This window comes from Siphateles boraxobius, unplaced genomic scaffold (assembly GCF_051911475.1).
Source record: "Siphateles boraxobius isolate OS27281-9 unplaced genomic scaffold, OSU_SipBor_1 97, whole genome shotgun sequence".
NCBI lineage: Eukaryota > Metazoa > Chordata > Actinopteri > Cypriniformes > Leuciscidae > Siphateles > Siphateles boraxobius.
In genome coordinates this window covers 2,352,501-2,370,108 of record NW_027509227.1, presented here as the reverse complement: position 1 = coordinate 2,370,108, position 17,608 = coordinate 2,352,501, and the positions used below count along the sequence as shown (strand labels likewise).

General features: G+C 34.2%; 1 protein-coding gene across 4 annotated transcripts in view; it reads left to right on the top strand.

The window, feature by feature from the left end:
- dnajc13 (DnaJ heat shock protein family (Hsp40) member C13) overlaps nucleotides 1–17,608 on the top strand; it is a 143,603-nt gene that overhangs the window by 8,312 nt on the left and 117,683 nt on the right. The window lies entirely within an intron of this gene.

The following is a 17,608-nucleotide window of genomic DNA, read 5'->3' as shown; positions in this document are numbered from 1 at the left end:
AGAAGCTGGACGAGTTTGCTGAGAAAAATAACTTCGTTTTATTCAGACTTCTCAGTATCTTGATTGATTTTGTTGTATTTGTGAGGGATCTACTCTGTTCTTTTCCTAATCATGTGACACCGGCCACTGAGAGTTGATTAGATTTACTAGAGAGCTTCTCAGTGACCAGTGCACTGAGGCTACACACACACACACACACACACACACACACACACACACACCCGAGAGTAAATTATGCAACAGCTGGCAACAACTCACAAATGGTCAGTAGAACTGCACAATTCTGGATAAATTGAGAAATGAAAAAACACTATATGATAAAAATATTTAAAATTAAATTGTATTTATCTTTAATATAATATAATAATAGTTATAATAATATAACTTTTGAAAGGGCACCTATTATGCCCCTTTTTACCATCAATAACTCTGATGTCCCCAGAGTGTGTATGTGAAGTTTTAGCTAAAAATCCTACAGATAATTTTTATAACATGTTACAATTGCCTTTTTTGTGGGGTGAGCAAAAACGCACTCTTTGTGTGTGTCCCTTTAAATGCAAATGTGCGGCAGCTCCGCCCCTTTCCAGAAGAGGGCGGAGCTTCAAGAGCTCCTACGAAACAGGACCATCTCTGGCACTGAAACTGCACTAGCGGTGTCCAGTTCGACCCGGAACAGAACAGGTGTAGTTTACTTTAATCACGGTTATAACTTGTTTGTCATCCTACTTTTATCCACTTGAAGCCTGTTGTAGCATACATTTTTTCGTAAATTTAGGATACATTTTAATACAAACATGTTTTGGTGAATCGAGATTTGCTCATTCGTACGCAGAATTCACACACAAATTTGTGTGTACATAATAAGCATGCTTGGTGATAATAGTAAATGAGACCCACTGTTTGATAATGTACATGACCGGCTCTCTCTGGATCAGAACACAGATCTGAATGTTCGCTGTGATCAGACCCGTCTAAGGGTTCATAAACTGAGCCGAGTCACTGTCATATAGGAATCAGATCGCATGGATCGTGCACCTCTAGTTGTCAGGAAGATAGCAGACAATTTTAAGTATTAGTTCGTTCAAAAATGATAATTCTGTCAAAATTTACTCTCCTTCCATGTCTTTTCAAACTTGTAGGACTTTGTCTTCTTCAAAAATGCAACAAAAAAAAACGTTTATATCCCATTGACTTTGTATGGACAGAACTCTACTCTTACTCTACTCTTACTACTCTTACTCTACTCTTACCATACTACTACTGTACTCTTACTACTCTTACTCTACTCTTACTACTCTTACTGTACTCTTACTACTCTTACTGTACTCTTACTCTACTCTTACTCTACTCTTACTCTACTCTTACTCTACTCTTACTACTCTTACTGTACTCTTACTGTACTCTTACTGTACTCTTACTCTACTCTTACTGTACTCTTACTACTCTTACTCTACTCTTACTCTACTCTTACTACTCTTACTGTACTCTTACTACTCTTACTCTACTCTTACTGTACTCTTACTACTCTTACTCTACTCTTACTCTACTCTTACTACTCTTACTGTACTCTTACTACTCTTACTGTACTCTTACTACTCTTACTGTACTCTTACTACTCTTACTCTACTCTTACTCTACTCTTACTCTACTCTTACTACTCTTACTGTACTCTTACTCTACTCTTACTGTACTCTTACTACTCTTACTGTACTCTTACTACTCTTACTATACTCTTACTACTCTTACTGTACTCTTACTCTACTCTTACTGTACTCTTACTACTCTTACTCTACTCTTACTCTACTCTTACTGTACTCTTACTACTCTTACTGTACTCTTACTCTACTCTTACTCTACTCCTACTGTACTCTTACTACTCTTACTCTACTCTTACCATACTACTACTGTACTCTTACTACTCTTACTACTCTTACTCTACTCTTACTACTCTTACTGTACTCTTACTGTACTCTTACTCTACTCTTACTCTACTCTTACTCTACTCTTACTCTACTCCTACTGTACTCTTACTACTCTTACTACTCTTACTACTCTTACTCTACTCTTACTGTACTCTTACTACGCTTACTGTACTCTTACTACTCTTACTGTACTCTTACTACTCTTACTGTACTCTTACTCTACTCTTACTGTACTCTTACTACTCTTACTGTACTCTTACTTCTCTTACTCTACTCTTACTCTACTCTTACTACTCTTACTACTCTTACTACTCTTACTCTACTCTTACTACTCTTACTCTACTCTTACTACTCTTACTATACTCTTACTATACTCTTACTACTCTTACTGTACTCTTACTGTACTCTTACTCTACTCTTACTCTACTCCTACTGTACTCGTACTACTCTTACTACTCTTACTCTACTCCTACTGTACTCTTACTACTCTTACTACTCTTACTCTACTCCTACTGTACTCTTACTACTCTTACTACTCTTACTCTACTCCTACTGTACTCTTACTACTCTTACTGTACTCTTACTACTTTTACTGTACTCTTATTGTACTCCTACTGTACTCATACTACTCTTACTCTACTCTTACTACTCTTACTCTACTCCTACTGTACTCTTACTACTCTTACTGTACTCTTACTACTCTTACTCTACTCTTACTACTCTAAGTGTACTCTTACTACTTTTACCGTACTCTTATTGTACTCCTACTGTACTCATACTACTCTTACTCTACTCTTACTCTACTCTTACTACTCTTACTGTACTCTTACCGTATTCCTACTGTACTCTTACTGTACGCCTACTGTACTCATACTACTCTTACTCTACTCGTACTGTACTCTTACTACTCTTACTCTACTCTTACTACTCTTACTCTACTCTTACTAATATTACTGTACTCTTACTACTCTTACTGTACTCTTGCTGTACTCTTACTAATCTTACTGTACTCTTACTGTACTCTTACTAATCTTACTCTACTCAGGGCTCGCAAAATTTGAAAATCGCTGGTAGCCCTTCGGGCAGGCACTCTTCAGATTTTGGTAGCCCGAAATGGATTTTACTAGCCCAAATAAAAAGACAATTTTTACTGTAGAAAATTGGTTAGGAGTCAAACATCAATCAAAAACTTTTTCAAAACCCAAATATCAACAATTGGATATAAAATAATCAAATTAGAATCATCAATACAAATATGCATCTGGTTCTAACTGAACTGAAATTTGTGTGACCAGTGTGGATCATGAGTCAGTCTGTGGCTCAGCCCCCAATGAGGGTATGACTAAAAAAGTTAACACTTTAGTTTTGTGTCTAATGCTCACTATTAACTCGTTTCATTAACATGCAGATGGCAGGGTTTTATAATTTCTGAGGTCCCGGATGTGAGGTAGGCTAGTTAGGGGGGTTCGAGAAAAAATGTATTTCTCTGATCTACATATCCCAAAAAAATGGATAACAATAACTTTAAAAACATGTCATGCAGCTGATTATTTTCCTTATGTCAGTGAAGAAAGTAAATATAGGGTGAACTGATAGGTGGATTTATGAATAATTTTCTCAAAAGCGTTCATTTACTGAAAGCTACTAGGAAAGCTAGGTAGCCTAACTAAGTTTATTAAATTCATTCACAATATACACATTCATTATTGATATTATCCCTAACACAGGGCCGTAGACAGGGCTTTATTATCAAAGAGGTCCTAAATTTAAGGTTTGTAGGGGGTTCAATTTTACAGGGTTGTACTCTTACTGTACTCTTACTGTACTCTTACTACTCTTACTGTACTCTTACTACTCTTAGTACTCTTAGTACTCTTACTCTACTCTTACTCTACTCTTACTACTCGTACTCTACTCTTACTACTCTTACTCTACTCTTACTACTCTTACTCTACTCTTACTCTACTCTTACTACTCTTACTCTACTCTTACTACTCTTACTGTAGTCTTACTACTCTTACACTACTCTTACTGTACTCTTACTTCTCTTACTGTACTCTTACTACTCTTACTCTACTCTTACTCTACTCTTACTACTCTTACTCTACTCTTACTACTCTTACTCTACTCTTACTGTAGTCTTACTACTCTTACACTACTCTTACTGTAGTCTTACTATTCTTACTGTACTCTTACTACTCTTACTCTACTCTTACTACTCTTACTGTACTCTTACTACTCTTACTCTACTCTTACTGTAGTCTTACTACTCTTACACTACTCTTACTGTAGTCTTACTATTCTTACTGTACTCTTACTACTCTCACTCTACTCTTACTACTCTTACTGTACTCTTACTACTCTTACTCTACTCTTACTACTCTTACTGTACTCTTACTGTACTCTTACTGTACTCTTACTGTACTCTTACTACTCTTACTACTCTTACTCTACTCTTACTAGTCTTACTCTACTCTTACTACTCGTACTCTACTCTTACTGTACTCTTACTGTACTCTTACTTCTCTTACTGTACTCTTACTACTCTTACTCTACTCTTACTACTCTTACTCTACTCTTACTACTCTTGCTGTAGTCTTACTACTCTTACACTACTTTTAGTGTAGTCTTACTACTCTTACTGTACTCTTACTCTACTCTTACTATTACTGTAGTCTTACTACTCTTACTCTACTCTTACTCTACTCTTACTCTACTCTTACTCTACTCTTACTCTACTCTTACTACTCTTACTCTACTCTTACTACTCTTACTGTAGTCTTACTACTCTTACACTACTCTTAGTGTAGTCTTACTACTCTTACTGTACTCTTACTACTCTTACTCTACTCTTACTACTCTTACTGTAGTCTTACTACTCTTACTCTACTCTTACTGCACTCTTACTCTACTCTTACTCTACTCTTACTGTAGTCTTACTACTCTTACTCTACTCTGACTGTAGTCTTACTACTCTTACTCTACTCTTACTGTAGTCTTGCTACTCTTACTGTATTCTTACTACTCTTACTCTACTCTTACTACTCTTACTGTACTCTTACTACTCTTACTGTAGTCTTACTACTCTTACTCTAGCCTTACTACTCTTACTCTACTCTTACTGTAGTCTTACTACTCTTACTGTAGTCTTACTACTCTTACTCTACTCTTACTCTACTCTTACTACTCTTACTGTAGTCTTACTACTCTTACTCTACTCTTACTGTAGTCTTACTACTCTTACTCTACTCTTACTGTAGTCTTACTACTCTTACTCTACTCTTACTACTCTTACTCTACTTTTACTTTACTCTTACTACTCTTACTACTCTTACTACACTCTTACTCTACTCTTACTACTCTTACTACACTCTTACTCTACTCTTACTACTCTTACTCTACTCTTACTACTCTTACTGTAGTCTTACTACTCTTACACTACTCTTACTGTAGTCTTACTATTCTTACTGTACTCTTACTACTCTTACTCTACTCTTACTACTCTTACTGTACTCTTACTACTCTTACTCTACTCTTACTACTCTTACTGTAGTCTTACTACTCTTACTCTACTCTTACTGTAGTCTTACTACTCTTACTCTACTCTTACTCTACTCTTACTGTAGTCTTACTACTCTTACTCCACCCTTACTACTCTTACTCTACTCTTACTACTCTTACTCTACTCTTACTCTACTCTTACTACTCTTACTGTACTCTTACTACTCTTACTCTACTCTTACTACTCTTACTCTACTCTTACTATTATTATACTCTTACTGTACTCTTACTACTCTTACTGTAGTCTTACTACTCATACTCTACTCTTACTGTAGTCTTACTGTAGTCTTACTACTCTTACTCTACTCTTACTGTAGTCTTACTGTAGTCTTACTGTAGTCTTACTGTAGTCTTACTACTCTTACTCCACCCTTACTACTCTTACTCTACTATTACTACTCTTACTCTACTCTTACTATTATTCTACTCTTACTGTACTCTTACTACTCTTACTGTAGTCTTACTACTCTTACTCTACTCTTACTACTCTTACTCTACTCTTACTGTAGTCTTACTGTAGTCTTACTACTCTTACTCCACCCTTACTACTCTTACTGTAGTCTTACTATTCTTACTGTACTCTTACTACTCTTACTCTACTCTTACTCTACTCTTACTACTCTTACTGTACTCTTACTACTCTTACTCTACTCTTACTACTCTTACTGTAGTCTTACTACTCTTACTCTACTCTTACTGTAGTCTTACTACTCTTACTCTACTCTTACTCTACTCTTACTGTAGTCTTACTACTCTTACTCCACCCTTACTACTCTTACTCTACTCTTACTACTCTTACTGTACTCTTACTACTCGTACTCTACTCTTACTACTCTTACTCTACTCTTACTATTATTATACTCTTACTGTACTCTTACTACTCTTACTGTAGTCTTACTACTCATACTCTACTCTTACTGTAGTCTTACTGTAGTCTTACTACTCTTACTCTACTCTTACTCTACTCTTACTGTAGTCTTACTGTAGTCTTACTGTAGTCTTACTACTCTTACTCCACCCTTACTACTCTTACTCTACTATTACTACTCTTACTCTACTCTTACTATTATTCTACTCTTACTGTACTCTTACTACTCTTACTGTAGTCTTACTACTCTTACTCTACTCTTACTACTCTTACTCTACTCTTACTGTAGTCTTACTGTAGTCTTACTACTCTTACTCCACCCTTACTACTCTTACTCTACTCTTACTACTCTTACTCTACTCTTACTACTCTTACTACTCTTACTGTACTCTTACTACTCTTACTCTACTCTTACTCTACTCTTACTACTCTTACTCTACTCTTACTCTACTCTTACTCTACTCTTACTGTACTCTTACTACTCTTACTCTTTCTACTCTTACTCTACTCTTACTCTACTCTTACTAGGGCTGGGCGGTATATCGAGTTTGTACAATATATAATTTTTTTTAAACGATATGGAATGAGTATAAATACTATTTATATCAATACAGTAGTTTACAAGCACATCTGAAAAATAGCGGAGGACGCTGTGTGTGAGAGTGTGTGTGTGAGAGTGTGTGTGTGTGTGTGAACTGCTGCAGTGAGTGTATGAGTGTGTGTATGAGTGTGTGTATGAGTGTGTGTATGAGTGTGTGTATGAGTGTGTGTATGAGTGTGTGTATGAGTGTGTGTGTGTGTGTGTGAGAGCTGCTGCATTGAAAGTACATAGTACATAACCCACTCTTAATGTACTCTTACTGTAGTCTTACTGTACACTCCCTGCGAATGCTTTCAGGGTTCATTGTCTCTCCAGGCTCTGTTACAATCCTGTAATGCAATATGCCATGAGTGTTATTGATGCAGAACATCTCCACCCAAGCATAAATGTATTGTGTTCATATGAATACTGTACTTACTCTTTATTAGTACATAAGACAGTTAAACTAAACTGGAAGAATTATAGGTTAGGTTTTGTTATAGTGTTATAGAGCTGTTCACTTGTTGTCTCGGCTGTTGTCTCTAGAAATGTTAAAGCGAGTCTTGCAGCTGTTCTTCAGGATTATATAATCTTGCAGCTGTTCTTCAGATGATCTCAGATCTGCTGTTATCTGAGGATTGAGCTTCTGAAATCTCAGCGCTGCTCAGTTTCACACTTCCTTCTTTTCTGTGTCTCAGACTTTACTGGTTACACACTGTGGCCAAGACTGTGAAACACTTTCTTTCAGTTCCTGATTTCAGTGTCTTCATGTACTTTGGCTTTATGTAAACCTCTAGTATGGAAAACTATCGTAGTGCAGGATACTATTATTAACAGTGTGTGAAACAATGTTTATCATGCAAAATCACTTCAAACTGAAGTTTTGAAACTACATTGTCACATGAATTTATTATATTGCATTTTTAATTCAGCAATTGGAGTTCAGTCATACATTACCAAAAAAATACTTAATTTTTTAAAATATACAGTGTATATATATATGTGTGTGTATATGTAGCCTATGGATATGTAAATGACACACAGTGACAATATTCTATTAATTTCAATGGAGAGCTGGCGATTTCCAGCGACTGTAGCCCGAAAGCTGAGATATGTTGAACTTTATGCAAATAAAGAGTGAATTTCGGTAGCGGCAGCCAATAGGAGTGAAGTCAGTGAAGATTTGTCAAGATGAAGTTATTTTAGTGATTTTCCCCTCATTTATGACTCGCCTCTGAGCCTGAGCTTTAGTGCAGATGCAGCAGGTGGAAATAAAGAGAGCTGGAGATATTTAATCAGATGACAGGAGCATTTGTTGGGTCCAGTCATGTGATGGAGTGTGTGAGTGTGTGTGATGTTCTCGTTCAGGGGAAGATGTTAAAAGCCACACAATGAATAATTAACCAGTCTTGTGATGAGCCTGTTTTCTTCTGGAAGCTCACAGAGACCAAAGAAACTGGCCTTGTGTTAAGAACAGCAGACTATCATCCATATACTGCATACTATCATCCATATACTGCATACTATCATCCATATACTGCATACTATCATCTATATACAGCAGACTATCATCTATATACTGCAGACTATCATCTATATACAGCAGACTATCATCCATATACTGCATACTATCATCCATATACTGCATACTATCATCCATATACTGCATACTATCATCTATATACTGCAGACTATCATCTATATACTGCAGACTATCATCTATATACAGCAGACTATCATCTATATACTGCATACTATCATCTATATACTGCATACTATCATCCATATACTGCATACTATCATCTATATACTGCAGACTATCATCCATATACTGCATACTATCATCCATATACTGCATACTATCATCTATATACTGCAGACTATCATCTATATACTGCAGACTATCATCTATATACTGCAGACTATCATCTATATACAACAGACTATCATCTATATACTGCATACTATCATCCATATACTGCATACTATCATCCATATACTGCATACTATCATCCATATACTGCAGACTATCATCTATATACTGCAGACTATCATCTATATACAGCAGACTATCATCTATATACTGCAGACTATCATCTATATACTGCAGACTATCATCTATATACTGCATACTATCATCCATATACTGCATACTATCATCTATATACTGCATACTATCATCCATATACTGCATACTATCATCTATATACTGCAGACTATCATCTATATACTGCAGACTATCATCTATATACTGCAGACTATCATCTATATACTGCAGACTATCATCTATATACAGCAGACTATCATCTATATACTGCATACTATCATCCATATACTGCATACTATCATCCATATACTGCATACTATCATCTATATACAGCAGACTATCATCCATATACTGCAGACTTATCATCTATATACTGCAGACTATCATCTATATACTGCAGACTATCATCTATATACAGCAGACTATCATCTATATACTGCATACTATCATCTATATACAGCAGACTATCATCTATATACTGCAGACTATCATCTATATACTGCATACTATCATCCATATACTGCATACTATCATCTATATACAGCAGACTATCATCTATATACTGCAGACTATCATCTATATACAGCAGACTATCATCTATATACTGCAGACTATCATCTATATACTGCAGACTATCATCTATATACTGCAGACTATCATCTATATACTGCAGACTATCATCTATATACTGCAGACTATCATCTATATAATGCAGACTATCATCTATATACTGCATACTATCATCTATATACAGCAGACTATCATCTATATACAGCAGACTATCATCTATATACTGCAGACCATCATCTATATACTACAGACTATCATCTATATACTGCAGACTATCATCTATATACAGCAGACTATCATCTATATACTGCAGACTATCATCTATATACTACAGACTATCATCTATATACAGCAGACTATCATCTATATACTGCAGACTATCATCTATATACTACAGACTATCATCTATATACTGCAGACTATCATCTATATACAGCAGACTATCATCTATATACTGCAGACTATCATCTATATACTACAGACTATCAACTATATACTGCAGACTATCATCTATATACTGCAGACTATCATCTATATACTGCAGACTATCATCTATATACTGCAGACTATCATCTATATACAGCAGACTATCATCTATATACTGCAGACTATCATCTATATACTGCAGACTATCATCTATATACTGCAGACTATCATCTATATACTGCAGACTATCATCTATATACTACAGACTATCATCTATATACTGCAGACTATCATCTATATACAGCAGACTATCATCTATATACAGCAGACTATCATCTATATACTGCAGACTATCATCTATATACTACAGACTATCATCTATATACTGCAGACTATCATCTATATACTGCAGACTATCATCTATATACTGCAGACTATCATCTATATACTGCAGACTATCATCTATATACTGCAGACTATCATCTATATACAGCAGACTATCATCTATATACAGCAGACTATCATCTATATACAGCAGACTATCATCTATATACTGCAGACTATCATCTATATACTACAGACTATCATCTATATACTGCAGACTATCATCTATATACTGCAGACTATCATCTATATACTACAGACTATCATCTATATACTACAGACTATCATCTATATACTACAGACTATCATCTATATACTGCAGACTATCATCTATATACTACAGACTATCATCTATATACTACAGACTATCATCTATATACTGCAGACTATTATCTATATACTGCAGACTATCATCTATATACAGCAGACTATCATCTATATACTGCAGACTATCATCTATATACTACAGACTATCATCTATATACTGCAGACTATGATCTATATTCTACAGACTATCATCTATATATTGCAGACTATCATCTATATACTGCAGACTATCATCTATATACAGCAGACTATCATCTATATACTGCAGACTATCATCTATATACTGCAGACTATCATCTATATACTGCAGACTATCATCTATATACTGCAGACTATCATCTATATACAGCAGACTATCATCTATATACAGCAGACTATCATCTATATACAGCAGACTATCATCTATATACAGCAGACTATCATCTATATACTGCAGACTATCATCTATATACTGCAGACTATCATCTATATACTGCAGACTATCATCTATATACTGCAGACTATCATCTATATACAGCAGACTATCATCTATATACTGCAGACTATCATCTATATACTGCAGACTATCATCTATATACTACAGACTATCATCTATATACTGCAGACTATCATCTATATTCTACAGACTATCATCTATATATTGCAGACTATCATCTATATACTGCATACTATCATCTATATATTGCAGACTATCATCTATATACAGCAGACTATCATCTATATACTGCAGACTATCATCTATATACTGCAGACTATCATCTATATACTACAGACTATCATCTATATACTGCAGACTATCATCTATATTCTACAGACTATCATCTATATATTGCAGACTATCATCTATATACTGCATACTATCATCTATATATTGCAGACTATCATCTATATACTACAGACTATCATCTATATACTGCAGACTATCATCTATATACTGCAGACTATCATCTATATACTGCAGACTATCATCTATATACTACAGACTATCATCTATATACTGCAGACTATCATCTATATACTGCAGACTATCATCTATATACTACAGACTATCATCTATATACTGCAGACTATCATCTATATACAGCAGACTATCATCTATATACAGCAGACTATCATCCATATACTGCAGACTTATCATCTATATACTGCAGACTATCATCTATATACTGCAGACTATCATCTATATACAGCAGACTATCATCTATATACTGCATACTATCATCTATATACAGCAGACTATCATCTATATACTGCAGACTATCATCTATATACTGCATACTATCATCCATATACTGCATACTATCATCTATATACAGCAGACTATCATCTATATACTGCAGACTATCATCTATATACAGCAGACTATCATCTATATACTGCAGACTATCATCTATATACTGCAGACTATCATCTATATACTGCAGACTATCATCTATATACTGCAGACTATCATCTATATACTGCAGACTATCATCTATATAATGCAGACTATCATCTATATACTGCATACTATCATCTATATACAGCAGACTATCATCTATATACAGCAGACCATCATCTATATACTGCAGACCATCATCTATATACTACAGACTATCATCTATATACTGCAGACTATCATCTATATACAGCAGACTATCATCTATATACTGCAGACTATCATCTATATACTACAGACTATCATCTATATACAGCAGACTATCATCTATATACAGCAGACTATCATCTATATACTGCAGACTATCATCTATATACTACAGACTATCATCTATATACTGCAGACTATCATCTATATACAGCAGACTATCATCTATATACTGCAGACTATCATCTATATACTACAGACTATCAACTATATACTGCAGACTATCATCTATATACTGCAGACTATCATCTATATACTGCAGACTATCATCTATATACTGCAGACTATCATCTATATACAGCAGACTATCATCTATATACTGCAGACTATCATCTATATACTGCAGACTATCATCTATATACTGCAGACTATCATCTATATACTGCAGACTATCATCTATATACTACAGACTATCATCTATATACTGCAGACTATCATCTATATACAGCAGACTATCATCTATATACAGCAGACTATCATCTATATACTGCAGACTATCATCTATATACTACAGACTATCATCTATATACTGCAGACTATCATCTATATACTGCAGACTATCATCTATATACTGCAGACTATCATCTATATACTGCAGACTATCATCTATATACTGCAGACTATCATCTATATACTGCAGACTATCATCTATATACTGCAGACTATCATCTATATACTGCAGACTATCATCTATATACTGCAGACTATCATCTATATACTGCAGACTATCATCTATATACTACAGACTATCATCTATATACTACAGACTATCATCTATATACTACAGACTATCATCTATATACTGCAGACTATCATCTATATACTACAGACTATCATCTATATACTACAGACTATCATCTATATACTGCAGACTATTATCTATATACTGCAGACTATCATCTATATACAGCAGACTATCATCTATATACTGCAGACTATCATCTATATACTACAGACTATCATCTATATACTGCAGACTATGATCTATATTCTACAGACTATCATCTATATATTGCAGACTATCATCTATATACTGCAGACTATCATCTATATACAGCAGACTATCATCTATATACTGCAGACTATCATCTATATACTGCAGACTATCATCTATATACTGCAGACTATCATCTATATACTGCAGACTATCATCTATATACAGCAGACTATCATCTATATACAGCAGACTATCATCTATATACAGCAGACTATCATCTATATACAGCAGACTATCATCTATATACTGCAGACTATCATCTATATACTGCAGACTATCATCTATATACTGCAGACTATCATCTATATACTGCAGACTATCATCTATATACAGCAGACTATCATCTATATACTGCAGACTATCATCTATATACTGCAGACTATCATCTATATACTACAGACTATCATCTATATACTGCAGACTATCATCTATATTCTACAGACTATCATCTATATATTGCAGACTATCATCTATATACTGCATACTATCATCTATATATTGCAGACTATCATCTATATACAGCAGACTATCATCTATATACTGCAGACTATCATCTATATACTGCAGACTATCATCTATATACTACAGACTATCATCTATATACTGCAGACTATCATCTATATTCTACAGACTATCATCTATATATTGCAGACTATCATCTATATACTGCATACTATCATCTATATATTGCAGACTATCATCTATATACTACAGACTATCATCTATATACTGCAGACTATCATCTATATACAGCAGACTATCATCTATATACAGCAGACTATCATCTATATACTGCAGACTATCATCTATATACTGCAGACTATCATCTATATACTGCAGACTATCATCTATATACTGCAGACTATCATCTATATACTGCAGACTATCATCTATATATTGCAGACTATCATCTATATACTACAGACTATCATCTATATACTGCAGACTATCATCTATATACTGCAGACTATCATCTATATACAGCAGACTATCATCTATATACTGCAGACTATCATCTATATACTGCAGACTATCATCTATATACTGCAGACTATCATCTATATACAGCAGACTATCATCTATATACTGCATACTATCATCTATATACAGCATAATATATTCTATATACAGCATAATATCATCTATATACTGCCCACTATCATCTATATACTGGATACTATCATCTATATATTGCAGACTATCATCTATATACTACAGACTATCATCTATATACTACAGACTATCATCTATATACTGCAGACTATCATCTATATACTGCATACTATCATCTATATACTGCATACTATCATCTATATACTGCATACTATCATCTATATACTGCATACTATCATCTATATACAGCAGAATATCATCTATATACTGCATACTATCATCTATATACAGCAGAATATCATCTATATACTGCATACTATCATCCATATACAGCAGGCTATCATCCATATACTGCATACTATCATCCATATACTGCATACTATCATCCATATACTGCAGACTATCATCTATATACTGCAGACTATCTTCTATATACTGCAGACTATCATCTATATACTGCAGACTATCATCTATATACTGCAGACTATCATCTATATACTGCATACTATCATCTATATACAGCAGACTATCATCTATATACAGCAGAATATCATCTATATACTGCAGACTATCATCTATATACTGCATACTATCATCTATATACTGCATACTATCATCTATATACTGCATACTATCATCTATATACTGCATACTATCATCTATATACAGCAGAATATCATCTATATACTGCATACTATCATCTATATACAGCAGAATATCATCTATATACTGCATACTATCATCTATATACAGCAGACTATCATCCATATACTGCATACTATCATCCATATACTGCATACTATCATCCATATACTGCAGACTATCATCTATATACTGCAGACTATCATCTATATACTGCAGACTATCATCTATATACAGCAGACTATCATCTATATACAGCAGAATATCATCTATATACTGCAGATTATCATCTATATACTGCAGACTATCATCTATATACTGCATACTATCATCTATATACAGCAGACTATCATCTATATACTGCAGAATATCATCTATATACTGCATACTATCATCTATATACTGCATACTATCATCTATATACAGCAGACTATCATCTATATACAGCAGACTATCATCTATATACTGCAGACTATCATCTATATACTGCAGACTATCATCTATATACTGCAGACTATCATCTATATACAGCAGACTATCATCTATATACTGCAGACTATCATCTATATACTGCAGACTATCATCTATATACTGCAGACTATCTTCTATATACTGCAGACTATCATCTATATACTGCAGACTATCATCTATATACTGCAGACTATCATCTATATACAGCAGACTATCATCTATATACAGCAGACTATCATCTATATACTGCAGACTATCATCTATATACTGCAGACTATCATCTATATACTGCAGATTATCCACTATATACTGCAGACTATCTTCTATATACTGCATACTATCATCTATATACTAGACTATCATCTATATACTGCAGACTATCATCTATATACTGCAGACTATCATCTATATACTGCAGACTATCATCTATATACTGCAGACTATCATCTATATACTGCATACTATCATCTATATACTACAGACTATCATCTATATACTGCAGACTATCATCTATATACTGCATACTTTCATCTATATACTGCAGACTATCATCTATATACTGCAGACTATCATCTATATACAGCAGACTATCATCTATATACTGCAGACTGCAGACTATCATCTATATACTGCAGACTATCATCTATATACTGCAGACTATCATCTATATACTGCAGACTATCATCTATATACAGCATACTATCATCTATATACTACAGACTATCATCTATATACTGCAGACTATCATCTATATACTGCAGACTATCATCTATATACTGCATACTATCATCTATATACTACAGACTATCATCTACATACTGCAGACTATCATCTGTATACTGCATACTATCATCTATATCCTGCAGACTATCATCTATATACTGCAGACTATCATCTATATACTGCAGACTATCATCTATATACTGCAGACTATCATCTATATACAGCAGACCATCATCTGTATACTGCAGACTATCATCTATATACTGCAGACTGCAGACTATCATCTATATACTGCAGACTATCATCTATATACTGCAGACTATCATCTATATACAGCATACTATCATCTATATACTACAGACTATCATCTATATACTGCAGACTATCATCTATATACTGCAGACTATCATCTATATACTGCAGACTATCATCTATATACTGTATCATCTATATATACTGCATACTATCATGTATATACAGCAGACTATCTATATACTGCAGAATATCATCTATATACTGCATACTATCATCTATATACAGCATACGATCATCTATATTCAGCAGAAGAGCATCTATGTACTGCACACTTACAGGAGTTAACACTCAAACATCTAATCTAACTCAATATTGGACAAAATGTAAATCAACGTTTTTATCTCTGCGATGATAGCGTGTCGTCTCAGACTTGAGCTCAGTATTATACGTCTCCATCATGTGACCTGCAATTACTGCTGTTTCACACTGTGGCGCATGAGACTCTAGCACAAACACATCACAAAGTCATCTGTCTTAATACAGTTGTGGAAGAAAGTTGTCATTTGGGTTTTTAGTGATTGTTTCTCTTGTTTTTATAATGTTTTTTTGTCACACGTGCTCCTCAAGCATCTTGGTGTTAAACAGTGTGTGTTTGTTCAGGATTACTTTAGTTCCCATGTAACTGGGAACACTGTCCACACACTGTCAGTCCAAGTGAAGTCTCATAAACTAGTCTGATAAACTGATAAACTAGTCTGATAAACTGATAAACTAGTCTGATAAACTAGTCTGATAAACTGATCAACTAGTCTGATAAACTAGTCTGATAAACTGATCAAGTAGTCTGATAAACTTTTCAACTAGTCTGATAAACTAGTCTGATAAACTGATCAAGTAGTCTGATAAACTGATCAAGTAGTCAGATAAACTGATAAACTAGTCTGATAAACTAATCAACTAGTCTGATATAAACTAGTCTGATAAACTGATCAATTAGTTTGATAAACTGATAAACTAGTCTGATAAACTGATAAACTAGTCTGATAAACTAATCAACTAGTCGGATATAAACTATCT